The sequence below is a fragment of the Hemitrygon akajei genome, unplaced genomic scaffold, assembly GCF_048418815.1.
Source record: "Hemitrygon akajei unplaced genomic scaffold, sHemAka1.3 Scf000059, whole genome shotgun sequence".
Lineage (NCBI taxonomy): Eukaryota > Metazoa > Chordata > Chondrichthyes > Myliobatiformes > Dasyatidae > Hemitrygon > Hemitrygon akajei.
In genome coordinates this window covers 4,170,325-4,184,710 of record NW_027331945.1, presented here as the reverse complement: position 1 = coordinate 4,184,710, position 14,386 = coordinate 4,170,325, and the positions used below count along the sequence as shown (strand labels likewise).

Genomic DNA, 14,386 nt, shown 5'->3' with positions numbered 1-14,386 from the left:
CAGCAGCAGCTCCTCCTGAACGTCTGAGAAACTCCAACCAATTGTTTGCTAAAGTTTCTGCAGAAATACTACACCGACTAGACACATAATCTTAGATGCTGTGCACAACGTTTCCACCGAGGGTGGGGTACTCCGATTAATCCCCACGCGGAATTGAGATAACCCTGCTGCAGGGAGGGAGAGACAGAATGGAACCGAGTCAAAATCAGAAGTTCGGAACACAAGAGGGAGGGGAGCAGACGAGGTGGCCGAGAGGTTAAGGCGATGGACGGCTAATCCATTGTGCTCTGCACGCGTGGGTTCGAATCCCATCCTCGTCGTGAAACGTTAATCGGGGGGAACCACCTTTGAAACTGTCAGTTTATAGCATCCTAGCCTCCAAATTTTGTCACAGGGACGCCGGATGGTTTGTTATGTGAATCATGAAAAGCAACAGTCAGCATTAATTTTTCAGCAAATTTGGCCTCAACGCCACAAGATATAGGGACCGATTTAGGCGATTTTTGCATTGATGTTTCTCCGCCATTTCATCTCGGCTGAGGCCTCACCTTGAGTATTGTGAACAGTGCTGGGTCCTTCATCTGAGAAAACACGTGCCAGCATTGGAGAGAGTCTAGAGGACGTTCACAAAGATATTTGATGGCTCTGGGACTGTACTCGCTGGAATTCAGAAGGCTGAGAGGGGGTTCTCATTGAAACTATTCGAGTGTTGAAATGACTAGAGAGTAGATGTGTGAAAGGGTGATTCCCATGGTGGGAGAGTATAGGTCAAGAGGGCACAACGTCAGGATACAGGCGCGCCCTTTCAAAACAGAGATAGGGATAAACCTCTTTAGCCAAAACGTAGTGAATTTGTGGAATTTATTGCCACATCCATTTGTGGAGGCCAGGTCGTTGGGTGTATTTAAGTCAGAGGTTGGTGGGTTTTTAATTGAACATGACTCCAAGGGTTGCGGGGAGAGGGCTGGGAACTGGATTTCATGAGGAGAGAATAAAAAAGGATCCGACACTATTGAATGGCGGAGCAGACCAGATGGGCCAGATGGCCTAATTCTGCTCTTACGGTCTTACATATCATTCCTCTCAACTCCATTCCCTGCCTTCTCCTCCGCACATTTGAGACCCTTACGACCTGTCCACCTCTTAAACCGCCGCTTTAAATGTACCCAATTACTTGCCCTTTCCGGCTATCCGTGGCAATAAATTCCAGAAATCCTTAACTTTCTGGCTACAGAACTTTTTTCTCGTCCCTTTTCTAAAGGGACGTCCTTATCTGAGGGTATACCCGCTGGCCATCGATGCTAACACTACATCAAAAATCCTTCATCTCCATTCTATCTTCGCCTGACAATATTCGATTGAATTCAATGAGATCCCGATCTCATTCTTACAAATTCCAGCGACAAAGACCCAGGGTCCTAAAATATTCCTCATATGTAACTCTTTTCTTCCAGGCATCATTCTCGTGACCGTCCTCTGGACTCTCTCCAATGCCGGCACATCCATTTTAGATAAGGGACCCAAACCGTTCACCATATTTCAACCATAATCACATTAAAACCTGATAAAGGCTCAGCATTACACATTTGTTTTTATTTTCTAGTTCTCTCGCAATAAATGTTGACATTGCATAACATCTCAAACTGGCAACTACAGAGAATACACACGAGGAAATCTACAGATGCTGGAAATTCTAACAGCACACACAAAATGCTGGTGGAATGCAACACTGATTTTTCGCTGGGGGTGGGGTTCGCCGCACCGCGTCGCGAGCAATTTTTGGCCCCGGTGTTGGAGGAGGATGAGCGTGCCCGGGGGTTGTGAGAGGGTACTCGGGGTAGAGGGGGTGGGGGTGGTGCGGTGGTGGGTCGGTAACAGGGAGGAACATTTGCGTGGGATTTTGTGAGTGCGGAGAGTTGGTGACAGAGGAGAGCGTCCGTGGGCTGCGGGTGGGGTATTCAGTGGGTGGTGGGAGATAGAGTTGGTAACTGGGGTAGGTGTTCGCGGGCTGCGGGTGGGGAATTCAGTCGGGGGGGAGATAGAGTTGGTGACTGGGGGAGGTGTTCGCGGGCTGCGGGAGGGGATTCCGTGAGATGGTGGTGATGGTGGGAGGGACTGTGTGTGGGGAGAGAATTCATGGGCTGCGGGAGGGGAATCCAGTGGGGGGAGGGGGTTGTAATCGGGTGCTTCGAGAGGAGCGGGGGCGAGCGTGCCCGTGGGCTGCGGGAGGGGACTCGGCGGATGATGGTGGCGGGGGTGGGGGCGAGTATTTGTTGCCTGTGGGAGGGGATTCGCTGGGCGTGTTAAGCTGGGGTTAAAATCTGTTGGCGGGGGCAGAGACTCGGCACTGCACCTCTCCCGCGCGTGTCTGATGACACCCACCAGTATCCCGCCTCTCATCTGCCCCGTACTCCTCTCTCTCCCACAGCTGATCATCTACCCGGACGAGGCTGGCTTCTCGTTGGGCGCCTTCGGCGATCCCAAATACTACGTGCTGCAGATGCACTGCGACAACCCGAGCTACGTCGCCGGTAGGTAGTGCCGGGCGTCGGCGTCACCGGCCCTTCTGCCCATAATATCCGTACTCAGCCCCGCGCCCAGTACCATGGGCTCTTGTCCTCAAAATCTGCTGCACAGTCAATTGCTCCCTCCCCATCCCCGTTCTCGGTTCTGCCCCTTTTTTGGAGAGAGTGAGGGCGTGAAGGAGGAAGAGCGGGGCGGGGTGGGAGCGGGGGGGAATGGCGGGAGCGATGGAGGTAAGAGAGAGGATGAGGGAGTGAGCATAAAAGAGAGAGGTGTGAAAGACAGAGACGGAGGGAGAGAGGGAGAGAGGAAGTAGAGAAGGCAGTGGGTTGGAGAGAGACGGAGGGAGAGAGCGGGAGACTGGGAGGGAGAGAGGAAGCAGAGAAGGGAGTGGGTTGGAGGGAAGGGGAGGGGCGCAGAGAGAGAGAGCGCGGATATAAAGAATACGAGGGACAATTCATTTCCCAACAGCAAAGAGAGCTGACGAGCCCTTGTCACGAGCCTCCCCTCCGCGGTCTCCGTCCACACTACCCGCCGCCTCGGTAAAGCAGCCATCATCAAAACCCCCACCCTCCCCGGACATTCTCTCTCCCCCCACACCACAGAATCTAGCAGGCGATACAAACGCGCGTCCCACCCGGATCAGGGACAGCTTTCACCCCCGCTGTATTCAGGCTACTGCTCCATACTCTAGGCCGATCAGATAGATCTCTGACCTTACGATCTACCTCGACGCCCCCCCCCCTTGCGCCTTATCATCTGCCTGTCTCTCTCTCTCTCTCTCTGCAACCGCGACAATTCATTCTACATTCCAACCCCCAACCCTACGATGGGCAGAAATATCCACCTACTTGCCTAAGAGCCTCGTAAACGCCTCTGTCGTACCGCTGGGCCTCCCCCACCGCTCTAGGTGTGTTAAAAAAAAACAACACGCCCCTCCCATCTCCTTTGAACTTACACCCGTCTCACATTTCCACCCGGGGGGGGGGGGTGAAGAAAGGTCTGCTCTATCGGTTCCTCTCCTCCCACGCCCCCCCCCCAAACCTCTATCAGGTCTAACCTCAGCCCCCGCCGCTCCGGATCAAACAAACCCGAATTCGCCCGGGAGCAAACACGAGGAAATCTGCAGATGCTGGAAATTCAAACAACACACACAAAATACTGGTGCAACACAGTAAGCCAGGCAGCATCTATAGGGAGAAGCGCTGTCGACGTTTCGGGCCGAGACCCTTTGTCAGGACTTTTTTTTTAGGCAGGTATAACTGGGAGCCATACGGGTGCCCATGGCTACACCCTTGGTTTGGAAGAAGTGGGAGGAACCAAAGGAGAAATTATTGAGAGTAAGAACTAATTCAGCTAGATGGAGGAGAGTGATGGTATAGGGGAATTGGTTAGGTCTGGAATCCAAAAAGAAGCCAAGGGCTTTGAGACCGTCCGGGTGGGGGATGGAGGTATATAGGGACTGGACGTCCATGGAGAAAATAAGGGCCCGGGAATTTAAAATCATCGAAAAAAAAATCAAAGCATGAGAAGTGTCACGAACATAGGTGGGAAGAGATTGAACAAGGGGGGGATAAGACAGTGTCAAGGTATGCAGAAATGAGTTCAGTGGGGCAGGAGCAAGAGAAACCCGCACTAGGTTTCTGTCCCGAGTAGACAATTCCCTGCAATATAGTCCATCTACGGTGTATGGGGTATCTAGGGAGCGGTAGTCCCTCTGGTGGGGGGCCTTTTACAGGGCAGCTCGTCCACCTTTAGTCCCCACCTGCCGCTCAGTTCTTACCTGTGGCAACAAGTAGCTGTAACAGGACCAGCGCCCACACCCCAGTAAACCGTCTTGGCAGACGGGCTAAACCAGGTGAGGGTAGCCAATGGGTCTTCGACCCTCGGTGAGGTAGGGGATCTGTCTGTCCCAGTGGGTGAAGTCTGGCTCTGGCAGATAGAGCAGAAGAGACCAATTAATGATCCGACAGTCAAGAAGGCAGACCAGCAGGCGTTGCTAAGAGCACGACAAGGCACTTAGACGTCTAAGTCATCCACTGCAAGAGATGGTGATCTCTTTAAACACACGCGGCAGAAAGCAAAGGCAAACCACTGCTGTAACCTGTAACATGATTTCCCAATATGTCAGAGCGGTGTGGAGGGAAATCGTCCACCGAATATAAATTCCAGATGCGACTTACGACGATGGCAATAGTCCTTCTGCCGCTCAATTGTCCATTTCTTTGATTTGTCCAAGGTCTTCTGCAAACTTTCTGTTTCCTCAAGACTGCCTACCATTCAACCAATATTTGGATAGTCCGCAAATATGGCCACAAAGCCCCCAGTTTCATTATGCCGATTCATCCTCATATGATGTTAATGGATGCGGCTCTAATTCCGACCAGTCACCATCAGACGACTGGTAAAAAGTCCGCCTTTTTTCTCACTGTTTGCCTCCACCCAGTCAGCTATTCGTCTAGAGATGGCGGCATCTCTTCTGTATTATGAGGGGCTTTTATATTTTTTTAGCAGACTCAAGACCGGCGCTTTGTCAACGAGTTCTGCAAGTAAGCGACATTCAGCGTCTCTCCTTTGTTTATTCTGCCTGTTATTTGCTCAGTGAATTCTAAACAATTTATCCGGTTAGATTACCCCTTGTGGAAACCATGCTGGCTTTGGTCTGTTTTATTATGTGCCTCCAAGTACCGCGACACTCCATCCATAATAATGGACTGTAACATCGCCCCAAACACTGACGTCCAGCTAACGTTCTTTCTTTGGCTTCTCCCTCCCCTTCTTAAAGAGTGAAACACGTTTCCATTTATCCAAACTGTTGGAAAATATTGTGTTTCTCGAAGGATCACCACCACAATATCTTGGGACTGAACGATTGGCGTGAATGTCGACAAAACATACGATAGCGATTCGTTTCGCTTTTTCACTCTCTCTGCGTCGGTCCCTTCATTTATTATCAAAGTGTGCAGACTTTATACAACCTTGGGTTCGTCTCCGTACAGGCAGCCACGAAGCAAAGAAACCCAATAAAACTCATTAAAACAAAAGAGGACTGACGAGCACCCAGTGTGCAGAGAGAGAGAAATATATCGTACAAAATAAAAGCACGGGAACAGTATTCACAACTGAAGGTCACAAAGTCAGGCATCGCTGCAGCCGGGCGAGAATCCACCAATTGCAGGTCACAGTCTCAGCCCAGCACAGAGACGAGCTCAGCCGCGGAGAAGCGAGCAGTGCCGGACAATCCCTCGCCTGCGACTCCGACAACGGGCCATTTCGATCCGTCCGGTTTCTTAAATCGTCAAAACTTTTGTGTCATTCCTCGCTCTCTGTTCTTCCATACAGCCTCGGACTCCTGTTTCGTCGCTTCGATTCGGCCAGTACCCGACACGGACATCGTCTGTATTTCCACCTGCAAGCATGACTTAGAGGATGTTTCCAAGTTTTCTGACAACTCAAGGAGGTGAGAGGGCCAGATTTAACGCGCAAATGTGGACTTGCGTACTGATAGATGGAAAGAACAAATGGAAATCTGTACATGGAGGTTAATGATAGAGTGAGGGTGAGGAAGCAAGTAAAGAAGATTACGCGTGTGAAAGTCAAAGGGATCGAGATGTTTTTGCGTGTGAGATATAGAATAGTTAGTTTGATGGTGCATCAAGCAGAGAAGGCAGCAAATGGCACAAATAAATTTATTACAACAGGACTGGAGTTTGGAAATGCAATTGTGCAGAGGATTAGCACAGCCACACCGCGAGAATTATGTACGGTTCTGAATCCCTTACTTCCGAGAGAATACGTTTACGTTGACATTCCAGAAGATATTACCTTAGCGAATTCCTGGATCAAAGGTATTGTCCTATCACAAATGGTTAAAGATTATAGAATGAGAGATTATCTAGTTGAACCAGACAGAACCCGAGAGAACAGAGCAGAGTAGATTTTGAGAGGGAAACAGAGGGACAAACACCATAGAAATAGTCCCTTCAACTGATTAACTCCATGCTAACCATCAAGGGTAATTTTAGAACTAAATATTCCCCAGCTCTTTCTATTGTCCTTACATGTCCACTTGCTCGCATCCATATTCTAGATATACAGGGAGCCGCGGCAGACATACACAGGATTAAGGGAAAGGCAAACCCGTTGGAACTCTTTGAGGAAATAACAAGCAGGGTGGACAAATTAAAATCGGTGGATGTTGTACACTTCAATTTTCAGAAGAAATTTGACGAGATTCCGCACATGAATTCGCGCAGTCTATTACATAAAAGATACTAGCATACATAGAGTAATAGTGGGGAAAGTGTGGGACGAAAGGGATGACTTTCTCATTGTCTCCCGGTGGCAAGGAGTGTTCCACAGGGATGTGTTGGAACCGCTTCATTTTACCATGATGAAATTGATGGCTCTGCAGCCAAAACTGCGGACGATACGTAGACAGGTGAGGAGCAGCAAGTGTTGCAGAAGGAGGGAGGCTGCAGGAGGACAGAGACTGATAAGGAGAATGGATAATCTATTCGCGCTCGAAACGTTATCCGTCGTCTCAACTCTTACTTCACTGATGTTGTAAAACTCTGATTGGGTGGAAGACAGGACCTCAGTTGGACGGAACAGGAAATTCTATAAACAGAGTAATGTTCCGTCAGAGTGTAGTAGAGGACGATTTAAAGGAATTCTGCAATATTTCTACGTGTGGTTTGCCGCATCAGATGATCAATACAAAAGACAGAGTCCTCCAAACACCGGACAAAAATGTATTTTTTCCCCTCTTGATGAACGGTAATTACAACTGATTCGTTTTAATTCGGATTTTCAGTATCTTTTTTTTTTCCAAAACTCGATTACATCCTCAGAATCCAGTTAGTTCCACACACAGAGATTTAAAAAAAAACAAATATATTATCCTGTTGCTTTGGTACTTTAAAGTACAACTTATATTTATTATCAGTTTAAGTATATATTCCTACATACTGCAATGAGATGTTTCTGTTCAGTCGGGCGTGTGGAAAGAGAGAAACAGGCACAGAGGGAGAAGTAAGGAAACAGATCGTCACGGGGCCTTGTGAGATAAACAGAGATATAGACGCAGATATGAAAGGTCAAAGAGAGAGCAGTCCAGAGATGGAGAGAGTGTTGAAAAAGAAAATAAAACACATATCACTCCGCTGTGTGAAGGTTCGATAATGATTCCTCATGCTGCAACTCATCATTCAAAATTTGTATACAGGCGATGGGGAGTTTACGCTGGAATCGAGGTGATCGACTGAGAGATTGGGAGCAAAACATCGAGAGCATCACTGAATTGGAAAACGAGAAACAATGGGGAGGATATTGAAAAGGAAGATGAACCATTCTGACTGGACCAGCCCGGATTAGCATCACCAGGACGAAGGATGAGACCGAACAAAGAGAATGAAAATAAAACGGGCAGGGCATGAGTGAACCGTCCCCGACAGTTCCCCTCTTCTACAGAGCGTTCATCGGAGTGAATTACAGCTTAGCTGATCCTTATATATTGCATATCTGATGAAGGACAAATTTCACCTGTACAGGGTAGTCGGCGAATGCAATATATCACCAGGAATGCAGGCGTATTTCAGAGCGCTCAGCTGTTAACCGTGGTTCTACACATCGACAAGCGGATACCTTAAGGAGGAAAATGGCGACTGATTTAATTCCACTGCAGAAACCAACGGTCTGTCTATGATTCAATGAAATTCGTTAACAGTTTCAGCGAATATTTCACCGCGTTCTTCAGCTCCTCTCTGAACTTGCTCTGAGTCACGGCGTAAATACATGTGTTGGTGCAGGAGCTGAGGATCTGCAGCATCGTCGCCGTGGAGTCCACGATATAAATCGGATCCGTGCCCAAATAAAGGGTGATATTTGCAACCCGTCGGTAGATAACAAATACCACCCTCGTTAACCACAGAAATACAAAGCTACCGGTTATACTGAATAGTAAAACGACCGTTTCCGTTCGGTTCTCCATCTCCGGGTCCTTGTCATTCTTTCCGTTGCTGCGAACCCGGAGCCCCATCCGGACTTCATTGGCGGAAAAACTCCATCTACCTGTCGGAGCATTGACCAATAAAATCAGAACAAACGGGAGACAAGGTATGAAAAGGCGATGAATTATGTGAAATGCAGTCCACGAGGGGGTCGTACGGAAGCTCGCTTTGCTCGCACGACCATACAACACTTATTATCATCAAAGGCTCCAATGTAAACTAGAAAGTGATACTTTCTGAACAGCCCAGAACACGCACTGTTCCGATAACCGCAGCCGTCAATCGTTCGGTGCAATATTTTGTTTTCAGTGACACCTCTGATATCCTTGGCTTTGCAAGTCTTGGGAAGACGCTCTCCGGTCCCGCCAAACTCGTGAGATTGAGACTGCTCTCCCAGTGTAAAACCCGGATCGTGTGGGTGCCTGGACACGCCCCTCTGCTGACTGCTCCTGTGGCTCCTCCCATAGACCCCTGTATAAAGGCGATTGGAGGCACTGCTCCTACCTCAGTCTCCAAGATGTTGTGGTCAAGTTTGCAGCTAATAAAAGCCTATCGTTTGCCTCCCGTCTCCGAGATTTATTGATGGTGCATCAGTGAGTGCTGTCTAATTTACTATTCTGTTACAAATTAGTGCCAAGAAATGACACAGTACAATTCATACGATTAAAGGAATTATGTTCATGAGTCTCAACATAACTAAAGAAAACCAATAAAAGAAATAGGACCATTTTAGTCTGTTCTGGACCCAGGGACATATGAGAACCCCTCTCGGTCTCCTCCTGCAAACTTTCAGTTAATGTCATTCCCATTTTTTTTATTCAGTAGCTCCACTTTGGCCCAAACTCACCCCACCAAGTCCCTCTGTGTGTCGACATATATATTACGTACCCGCTGTTTACAGAGACACTCTGTCTAATTCTCTATTAGCCCTGGGCCACATCGGTGTCGCCGTCATTTTAATCAGCTTCCACGGTATAAAGCTTATATACCCCTTGAAGCACAGAGCTGTCCACGGATCCCTCCATCCCTTAAACTGTCTTCTCCACAGCTGTAATCTCTGTGTATATGTGAGTGTGTGCGCGTGACTGTCTTTGTGTGTGTGTACGTGTGTGTTAGTGCGTGTGCATGTGTGTGTAGTTGAGTGTGTGTCTGTATGTGTATGTGTGTATCTGTTCTGTGGATTTATGTAGGCATATCTTTGTTTGTTAATATGCTTGCGTATGTCTGCGCATGTAATGTGGCTGTGTGTGTGTGAGTGTATGTGTGTGTGTGTGTGTGTGTGTGTGTGTGTGTGTGTGTGTGTGTGTGTGTGTGTACGTTTATGCGTATATGTATAGATATCTTAAAATTTATATTAATAAAATTTCTTATTGATGCTGTGGATTTTGAAACGGTAAGGTGAAAGACAAGGCCGCTGTTGAATCCACATGAGGAAATGTTAGATGCTGAAATACTGAGGCGTTCAACTAGATGCAGAAATGTAATGGTCGGATATGGGTGACATTCACTGCCCTCTGGTTACGAGCACAAACATCAACACGTTTCTCCCTGGTGTAAATACCGGCATGGTTTAATATATGTATATATATATATATATATATATTTCTTTTTTTTTTGCCGTGCGTGGATTAAATTCCTATTCATCTCATGGTTGTACATAAAAATGCACGTGTCACAGGTATGAACTTCGCAGTGCGCTGGCAGAAATAAAATCAGGGCCGACATATAGAGACACACCATCAAATAAAGCCATATTAAAAACCATTATTAGCGCGCGCGCGCGCGCACACACACACACTCACACACGCGCGCGCACACACACACACACACACACACACACACACACACACACACACACACACACGCACGCAAACGCGCGCACACACATATACAGGCAAATGAAGGTCAGTACATGTATTGCATTATTTGCCGATCTCCCTGTTTATGTCTTTCTCTTCCCAATCCGAACGTGTTAAACACGGTATTTTACGGCTGAGACAGCATATCGCTTAAGGGAGAGAAGAAGCAAAAGCGACAGTTAAACACTTGCAGAAACAGGAATTATTCATAGCAGAATGAAAGAAAAACAAAACTGTACATTGGGAGAAAAGCGTTATCGGCCAGTCTGCTACGGAGAAAGAGATTCTTGATTTAGAAGGTTTCAAGCTGAAACTGAAGACGGGGTTGAGATGAAATTAATATCAAATGCAGCACTAGTGAGACAGAACGACAGCAGCGCAGAAAAAATCAACAAACGAGAGACATTCAGTCGGAAAATTCGCGTGTCTGTTTCATTCTCCACCTGTTGTCGCGGGTAGAGTGTGAAGATGGCTGGTTCATTCTGTAGCAACTAGTCTCCGGTGAAAAGTGAGACTGTGGTGTTAGATATCAGACCCAGGTACAGCCTGAGAGTATGGGGTTAGTTAGTTCTCCCTCTCTGGTACAGTGTGAGAGTGTGGCTTTCATTCAGTATCTGTCAGTCTCTGTTACAGTGTGAGTGTGGGTTTCATTCTGTATCTGTCAGTCTCTGTTACAGTGTGAGTGTGGGTTTCATTCTGTATCTGTCAGTTTCTGCTACAGAGTGAGAGTGTGGGTTTCATTCTGTATCTGTCAGTCTCTGTTACAGTCTGAGAGTGTGGGTTTCATTCTGTATCTGTCAGTTTCTGTTACAGTGTGAGAGTGTGGGTTTCATTCTGTATCTGTCAGTCTCTGTTACAGTGTGAGAGTGTGGGTTTCATTCTGTATCTGTCAGTCTCTGCTACAGTGTGAGAGTGTGGGTTTCATTCTGTATATGTCAGTTTCTGTTACAGTGTGAGAGTGTGGGTTTCATTCTGTATCTCTCAGTCTCTGTTACAGTGTGAGAGTGTGGGTTTCATTCTGTATCTGTCAGTCTCTGCTACAGTGTGAGAGTGTGGGTTTCATTCTGTATCTGTCAGTCTCTGTTACAGTGTGAGAGTCTGGGTTTCATTCTGTATCTGTCAGTCTCTGTTACAGTGTGAGTGTGGTTTTCATTCCGTATCTCTCAGTCTCTGCTACAGTGTGAGAGTGTGGGGTTCATTCTGTATCTGTCAGTCTCTGCTACAGTGTGAGAGTGTGGGTTTCATTCTGTATCTGTCAGTTTCTGTTACAGTGTGAGAGTGTGGGTTTCATTCTGTATCTGTCAGTCTCTGTTACAGTGTGAGAGTGTGGGTTTCATTCTGTATCTGTCAGTCTCTGCTACAGTGTGAGAGTGTGGGTTTCATTCTGTATCTGTCAGTCTCTGTTACAGTGTGAGAGTGTGGGTTTCATTCTGTATCTGTCAGTCTCTGTTACAGTGTGAGTGTGGTTTTCATTCTGTATCTGTCAGTCTCTGCTACAGTGTGAGAGTGTGGGGTTCATTCTGTATCTGTCAGTCTCTGCTACAGTGTGAGAGTGTGGGTTTCATTCTGTATCTGTCAGTCTCTGCTACAGTGTGAGAGTGTGGGTTTCATTGTGTATCTGTCAGACTCTGCTACAGTGTGAGAGTGTGGGATTCATTCTGTATCTGTCAGTCTCTGCTACAGTGTGACAGTGTGGGGTTCATTCTGTATCTGTCAGTCTCTGCTACAGTGTGAGACTGTGGGTTTCATTCTGTATCTGTCAGTCTCTGCTACAGTGTGAGAGTGTGGGTTTCATTCTGTATCTGTCAGTCTCTGCTACATTGTGAGAGTGTGGGTTTCATTCTGTATCTGTCAGTCTCTGCTACAGTGTGAGAGTGTGGGTTTCATTGTGTATCTGTCAGACTCTGCTACAGTGTGAGAGTGTGGGGTTCATTCTGTATCTGTCAGTCTCTGCTACAGTGTGAGAGTGAGGGGTTCATTCTGTATCTGTCAGTCTCTGCTACAGTGTGAGACTGTGGGTTTCATTCTGTATCTGTCAGTCTCTGCTACAGTGTGAGAGTGTGGGGTTAATTATTTATCTGTCAGTCTCTGCTACATTGTGAGAATGTGGGTTTCATTCTGTATCTGTCAGTCTCTGCTACAGTGCGAGAGTGTGGGTTTCAGTCTGTATCTGTCAGTCTCTGCTACAGTGTGAGAGTGTGGGTTTCATTCTGTATCTGTCAGTCTCTGCTACAGTGTGAGAGTGTGGTTTCATTCTGTATCTGTCAGTCTCTGTTACAGTGTGAGAGTGTGGGTTTCATTCTGTATCTGTCCGTCTCTGTTACAGTGTGAGAGTGTGGGTTTCATTCTGTATCTGTCAGTCTCTGCTACAGTGTGAGAGTGTGGGTTTCATTCTGTATCTGTCAGTCTCTGTTACAGTGTGAGAGTGTGGTTTTCATTCTGTATCTGTCAGTCTCTGTTACAGTGTGAGTGTGGTTTTCATTCTGTATCTGTCAGTCTCTGCTACAGTGTGAGAGTGTGGGGTTCATTCTGTATCTGTCAGTCTCTGCTACAGTGTGAGAGTGTGGGTTTCATTCTGTATCTGTCAGTCTCTGCTACAGTGTGAGAGTGTGGGTTTCATTCTGTATCTGTCAGACTCTGCTACAGTGTGAGAGTGTGGGGTTCATTCTGTATCTGTCAGTCTCTGCTACAGTGTGAGAGTGTGGGGTTCATTCTGTATCTGTCAGTCTCTGCTACAGTGTGAGAGTGTGGGGTTAATTATTTATCTGTCAGTCTCTGCTACATTGTGAGAGTGTGGGTTTCATTCTGTATCTGTCAGTCTCTGCTACAGTGTGAGAGTGTGGGTTTCAGTCTGTATCTGTCAGTCTCTGCTACAGTGTGAGAGTGTGGGTTTCATTCTGTACCTGTCAGTCTCTGCTACAGTGTGAGAGTGTGGGTTTCATTCTGTATCTGTCAGTCTCTGTTACAGTGTGAGAATGTGGGTTTCATTCTGTATCTGTCAGTCTTTGCTACAGTGTGAGAGTGTGGGTTTCATTCTTTATCTGTCAGTCTCTGCTACAGCGTGAGAGTGTGGGTTTCATTTTGTATCTGTCAGTCTTTGCTACAGTGCGAGAGTGTGGGTTTCATTCTGTATCCTTGAACCTCTGTTAGAGTGGGTTTCATTCTGTATCTGTGAGTCTCTCTTACTGTGTGTGTATGTGGGTTTCATTCTGTATCTGTGAGTCTCTGTTACTGTGTGAGTGTGTGGGTTTAATTCTGTATCTGTCACTCTCTGCTACATTGTTTTGTGTGTTGTCTCAGGTCCTGAACCAGCGAGCCTCTGATTCTGTGTGAGCCAGTGTGTCCCCCTATTTATCCCGCTGTTCCGCAAATCTAGTAAATACTCTTAAAGCATGTTCTGTTTTCCCTAAGCTCTGTTCAGAGCAAAATTCTCCTGCAGTGGGTTTTGTTAAATTTTGAGATAGTGCCCTGATAAATGATGACGGTTTTACTGAGCAGTACATCCCGCATAACAGATTATTATTGCAAACAGACCTTTCGGCCCGGCTTCATTTTGCACCCGACTCGTAAAGCAACCACATAGAGATAACTGTGCAGCGCCTGATCTGTAAATTTCTGTGGCTTGGCAGCCCAACTTCTTTAATGTTGCAAGAATGAAAAGAAACTATTTAAGTAAATTCATTAATTTACATAAATAAGGTCGTAGTAAATTAATCAATTGCTCGAAAATAAAACCACCAAGGCAGCGTGTTTCATTTTCCGGCAGCCTTTACTTTACTCAGCAATTCCAGATTGTTTTCTGCACCGTGTATCTCTGCACTCGTATGGTTCCCGATTCTCTCCGATCCTCATATAGTTTATTCTAGTGATGTCCCAGTGATAAATAATGTAATATTCATTTTGATTTTCTTATAACAGCTTCAGACGGTTAATTTGCCATCTGTATTGTTCATTGGTAAAACAGCGACCCGTCTTCTTTTGTGCAGCACTGAG

General features: G+C 46.7%; 1 non-coding gene across 1 annotated transcript; it reads left to right on the top strand.

Moving 5' to 3' along the window:
• The first annotated feature begins 238 nt into the window (after window positions 1–238).
• trnas-gcu (transfer RNA serine (anticodon GCU)) lies at window positions 239–320 on the top strand. The gene has a single exon. It is a non-coding gene; the product is annotated as a tRNA-Ser (tRNA).
• The last annotated feature ends 14,066 nt before the right edge of the window (window positions 321–14,386 follow it).